The sequence below is a fragment of the Hylobates moloch genome, unplaced genomic scaffold, assembly GCF_009828535.3.
Source record: "Hylobates moloch isolate HMO894 unplaced genomic scaffold, HMol_V3 SCAFFOLD_10, whole genome shotgun sequence".
NCBI classification, from domain to species: Eukaryota; Metazoa; Chordata; class Mammalia; order Primates; family Hylobatidae; genus Hylobates; species Hylobates moloch.
The window spans coordinates 58,622,363-58,628,415 of NW_026652285.1; positions in this window are offsets into that span (position 1 = coordinate 58,622,363).

The window sequence follows — 6,053 nt, forward strand, 5'->3', positions numbered from 1 at the left end:
CTCAGAGCTCATCCAGCCTGGATGAAGTCTCCCAGGTCAGAGACTTCACAGACACAACATCCCTCATTTGTTTTAACTGCCGTTTCCACAGAACAACACTGGGGGGAAAAGTCTGCCTCTCAAGTCACCCAGGCCTGATGTTAACACCTTAGTCTCAGGTATCAAGCTAAGAGGCAAGAGCATTCAAGAAGCAACACTGGGTCAGATTCAGTGGCTCACGTCTGTAATCCCAGCACTTTGGGAGGCAAGGTGGGAGAATCACTTGACCCAGGAATTTGAGACCAGCCTGGGCAACATACAAAGATGCTGTCTCTACAAGAGCAACAACAAACAATAGCTGGATGTGGTGGCACTCGTCTCTAGTCCCAGCTACATAGGAGGCTGAGTGGGGAGGATCAGCCTTGGAGTTTGAGGCTGCAGTGATCTATGATTGCACCACTGCACTCCAGCCTGGGCAACACAGTGAGACCCTATCTCAGAAAGAAAAATAAAACAGAAGCCATGTGGCATAGTGTGTGCTCTACATCAGTGTTATGGTTTGAATATTTGACCCCTCCAAAACTCATGCTGAAATTTAATTGCAACGTAAGAGTAAGGGGAGGTGGGCTCTTTAAGAAGTGATTAGGGCCCGGTGCGGTGGCTTACGCCTGTAATCCTAGCACTTTGGGAGGCCAAGGTAGGCAGATTGCCTGAGCTCTGGAGTTCACGACTAGCCTGGGCAACACGGTGAAACCCCATCTCTACTAAAATACAAAAAATTAGCCAGGCATGGCAGTGTGTGCCTGTAGTCCCAACTACTCAGGAGGCTGAGGCAGGAGAACTGCTTGAACCTGGCAGGTGGAGGTTGCAGTGAGCAGAGATCACAGAGCAAGATTCCATCTCAAAAAAAAAAAAAAAAAGAAGTGATTAGGCCATGAGGGTTCCACCTTCAGTGTGGGTTTAATGGTTTAATGCCTCAATTAAAAGGCGTTTTAGAGCAGCTCTCTCTCTCTTTGCTCTACCGCCTTCTGCCATGAGACAAGAAGACCCTCGCCAGATACCAGCACCTTGATATCAAACTTCTCAGCCTCCAGAATGGTAAGCAAATAAATTTCTACTTATTAAAAATTACCCAGTCTCAGTCTGTTATAGCAGCAGAAAACAGACTAGGACAATCAGTAAGAACTATGCTGGGCCAAAAGTAACAGAAAAACTCAACCAATGTTTCTTAAACACTGGGGGTTTATTTTTCACACAACAGAAGCCCAGGAATGCAGTCCCGAGCTGGTGCAGCTTCCCAGAGGATAAATCCCAAGGGTGTGGACTTCCATCCATGCTTGTTGTTTTGCAGTTGCCATAGAGACGGAAACGCTGCATCCCCTGGCCTCACATTCACATGACAGGCAGAAGTAAGAGGAAAGGAAAAGGGGGCAGAACCTGTAAGAGGAAAGCAAAAGCTTTCCCCCAAATTCCCAGATGTCCTCTCACATCTCATCAGCCTGAGCTGTATTACACGGCCACCATCAGCTGTGAGGGAGCCTGAGACAGCGATCATGCTTAGCTAGGCCCGGAGCTTCCCCCAACAAAATGGGGTTCTGTTCTTAAGAAGAGGAGATTGGACATTGGCAAGTTGGATTGGTAATATGCAATTTGTTACATATACGCACCCTGAAAAACATTTTTCACACCCACCAGGCCCCACACAACTTTGGGTAGCCCACTCCATGTTCACAGGCCTGTTTTCAATGAATAAAGCTTTCTCCTTCCCCCAGCCCCAGCCTCTCCCTCCTGCCCCCTACAACAGAATACAGGAGGCTAAACAAACATAGGTGTCTCTCCTCTGCATACCCACTTCCTTCCACTAGCCACCAACCCTTTAAGAAAACCACCAAGGAATTTATATTCCAAGCCTTGTTTTTAGAGCTTTGAAAAGGGCTTGATTTTTACAAATGGACTTTGGAAAGAAGGCCCAAGGGCACAGCAGTTTTCGAGTGGGAGCCAGCCACCAGTCCCTCAGCAGGCCCTGAATTTGCTTGGTTTTCTTATTTTGACAACTGGATGCTGACCCCTAAGTCATGCTGCAAAAATCTGTGGCTACCATGGCATGGATATTTCTTAGGGTATCTTGGAGCTATACACAGAATCTACATTGGTCAAACGTAGTGAGCTCCTTGACATGGGAGACAGCCAGGAAGAGGTTGGTCAGTCACTTCTTAAAGACAATCGAGTGCAATGTATCAGAGAAACGCTGGACATTCTTTCAGGCTCCAAGAGTCAATGATTTGGATCTTTGTGGTTTGTTTTCATTTCCCTCTCTTAAAACAGCATCAAGCAAAAGTCATGGGGCTCCCAACAAAGGGAAAGATGAATCACAGGATTTGGAGACTGGGTGAAGGGAAGTTTGGTGGCAAACTCATCTTGAAGTTGGCTGGGATAAAATTTGAGATGGTTCTCCTAGGCACCAATGTGGAAGTTAAAAAAAACAAATTTCCTAAGAGATGCCAACAGAAACTTCATGGGGGAGGTGGTAGGTGTGTATTGGGGGTCACCTCTCAAGGACTCCCTAAACCACCTCAGATTTCAGAAGTTATAAACTGAAGGGACAGGAAAATACAGTAACTATGGTTAATTTAAAAACTGACAAAATAAAACTAACATGTCTTCAGTTGGGGAAATCTGGAAATGGGAAGAGGAAAGTTACTGAAGGAAAAAGAAAACAGCCCTAGTGTAAAATTTTTTAAACCTTAACCCTAGGGTTTTAGAACCTAAAAAGGCATAAAAGTTCCTAATGTGCTCTAAATCACATCAAAATTGCTTCTACATATGTGGATTTTAAGATCATAAGGAATATTTGGAGGAAATATTAATAAATGAAATTCTCTTTTTTGCTACTGGGGTAATGTTTAGAAAATTACACATATGAGGCAGACTGATACTAAAAATGACCTCAATTCTTCACCACTCTCCACACCCACATTCTTTATCATGTGACTTTGCTGCTCCTCCTATCAAGAGATGGAGTCTATTTCTCCACCCTGAGATCGGGGCTGGGATCTCTGGCCAATACAATGTGGCAAAATGAAGGTGTGTCAAATCCAAGTCTGACCTCAGAGATCTTGCTCATTTCTGCTCTCTTTTGGAATGCTGCCTCCACTGTGTTAACAAGCCTGGGCTAGCCTGGGGGAGGATGAGAGAGCTCAGAGACAAGAGCTCATTTGCCTCAGCCAAGGCCATCCTAGATCAACCTACAGCCAACAACCTCTAAACATGTGAGAAAAGTCAGCCAAGATCAGCCAAGCTGCCTGCCTGACCCACAGCTAGCCTCAGATGCATGAAGGAGACATCCAGGAGCTGAAGAACCCAGAGACTTGGGTGCAATAAGAAATGCTTTTTGTTTTAAGCCAGGGTAATCAAACTTTTTCTATCAAGGGCTAAATAGTAAATATTTTAGATTTACTAAATATTTGGTATGGTCTCTGTTGCATATCTTACTTTGTTTTCTAAATGCTTTAAACATGTAAAACAATTCTCAGCTTATGGGTCCTACAAAAACATACTGCAGGCCACAGTTTGCCACTCTCTGCTTAAGCCATTGAGCTCTGAGATAGTTTGTTACACAGCAGAAGCTAACTAATAGACCACATGGTTTTTATTCACCCTGGTATCTTGTTTTCATGCAAAGAGAAAACTATACCATAAGGGTCATTTCCTCCAGGAGGGAAGGTTGACTGCTACCAGAAACAAAGAGGTCATTGACCAATGTTGCACCTCAAAGCTGATTTCCCTGGTTCCTTTAATAAAATAATAACCTGAACGCCAGTCTTTGAGATGAAAAAATGATTTCTAAATTTCAGGGACTGATGGCCAAGATCCCGGGGGACTCCAGAGGAAGACACTAGCATATAATCCCAAAATGTTAAATTGGACCAGTCTTTCTCCAGTGGAAATAATTTCCAGAACAAACTGGGGCTGTCATCCTGCAGCAGAGACCAGCCAGGATCCAAGGACAGAGTGAGTCAGCCCCTTCCTCTACAACCATGAAGTCATAGAAACCCAGCCCCCTAAACCCCTAGCTCTCATTTTGTGGAGATTTAAAGAAAAGGGGGAGGAAATAAGAAAGACTGAGCATGTATCTGAGTCATGCCTGTAGAGAATGAATAGACTATTTAAATTATTGGATTGGGCTGAGTTTATTGGACTGGACTAAATTTATTTTTTCCTTGCTACTCAGTGGGTTTGGAGACTTAAAAGGATGATAGATCACTTGTAGGAAGTGATAGGGCTATTATGGCTTCAATGCTGTCCCCCAAGAATATATGCCACCCACCTTATTTGGAAATAAGGTCTTTGCAGATGTAATGGCGCTAAGATGAGTCATTAGGGTGAGCCATCAGGGTCATTATGACTGTGTTACAAAAAGAGAAGAAGCAAATGACACCCTGGAGAAGAACGCCATGTGTCAATGGAGGCAGAGATTAGAGAAATGCGGCCATGAACCAAGGAAGGCCAAGATTGCGGGCAACCCCAGAAGCTAAGAGAAAAGCGTGAGGCAGACTCTTTCCCAGTGCCTTCAAGAGAGCATGGTCCCACCGACACCTTGATTTCCAACTTAGGGCCTCCACAACTGCAACAGAACGAATGTCTGTTGTTCTAGGCCACCCAGTTTGCCGGCATTTGTTACAGCAGCGCTAGGAAACCAACACAAAGTTGTTTTTGTTTTTTGTTTTGTTTTGTTTTTTGACACAGTGTCTCGCTCTGTCGCCCAGGCTGGAGTGCAGGTGGCACGATCTCAGCTCACTGCAAGCTCCGCCTTCCGGGTTCCCACCATTCTCCTGCCTCAGCCTCCCGAGTAGCTGGGACTACAGGCACCTACCACCACGCCCGGCTAATTTTTTTTCTATTTTTAGTAGAGACGGGTTTTCACCATGTTAGCCAGGATGTTCTCCATCTCCTGACCTCGTGATCCACCCGCCTCGGCCTCCCAAAGTGCTGGGATTACAGGCGTGAGCCACTGCGCCCGGCCAAGTCCATTTCTTTAAAAGAGATTATTTACATCTTTTAATTAACATCAGTGATTCTTTCAACACTGCTTTCCTGAAGTTCCACTTCTGAAATTCAAAGTAGTCCTTGAGAGTACCGGAACATTGGCTGGCAGAGATGGAGGCATTACTCTCCCCACAGATTGGTTCACGGTGAACTTAGAGACCTCTGGGGAGGGTATATTCCAGTGACTCCGAAGACCTCCGGTTGGTTTTGGATTTGGTTTAAAGAGTTTAGAAGGGTTTAGAAGGGAGCAGCTGATAAAAGGAGCATTTTCAGAAACGGCCTGCATTTTCGGGGTCCTAACTTTGGTGTGCACTGAGGTCATCTGGAACAAGTGTCGGGAATGGAGATTTCTGGACCTCATCGTCAGAGATTCTGGTTCACTTTGTCTAGAGAATGAAATTCAAGGATCTACATCTTTAGCAAGCACCGTTTAGTGATTCTGGCACAGCCGATTAAAACGCCTTTCCCCAGAAGAAGCCATGGAGGGATCCCACAATTCAAAGTGGCAGAGAGCTCCCATTCATTCCCTGGCCACTTGGAAGCTGCCCTAGCATGGGGATTGGCTAAGGTGGAAGAGCTTGGGCCTATGGTGCTCCTCACCTGCGGGGTCCCTCGGGAGGAAGATGGAGGTCGCTGGAGCAGCCCTTCCCGGTGCTCTGTCTCCCTTCCCAAATGGGGACCCGGGTCAGGACTCTGGGAGAGCGGCACCCCCTAGTGGCCACGTTTAGTTTTTCAGGTACTTAGCAACAGGCACCCGGCCAGCAGCTGAACTCCCCCATGTAAACGGGTGGCACTACATCAATAACACAGGGCAATGGAGCAACTTATTGTGATCTTGACTCATGTGGCAATAAATATGAAATCGGAACACAGAAGCGGAACATCCACAGGAAATGGCAACTGCATTTTATGGGTCTTAAATTTCATACCAGAAGAGAAAATCACTACCGGGCTCTGAAAAGCTGCAGTCAGGGTCTTATTTTTTCAAATCTATTTCAGAAGAAAGCAAGAAAAAAACTGTAGAAGAC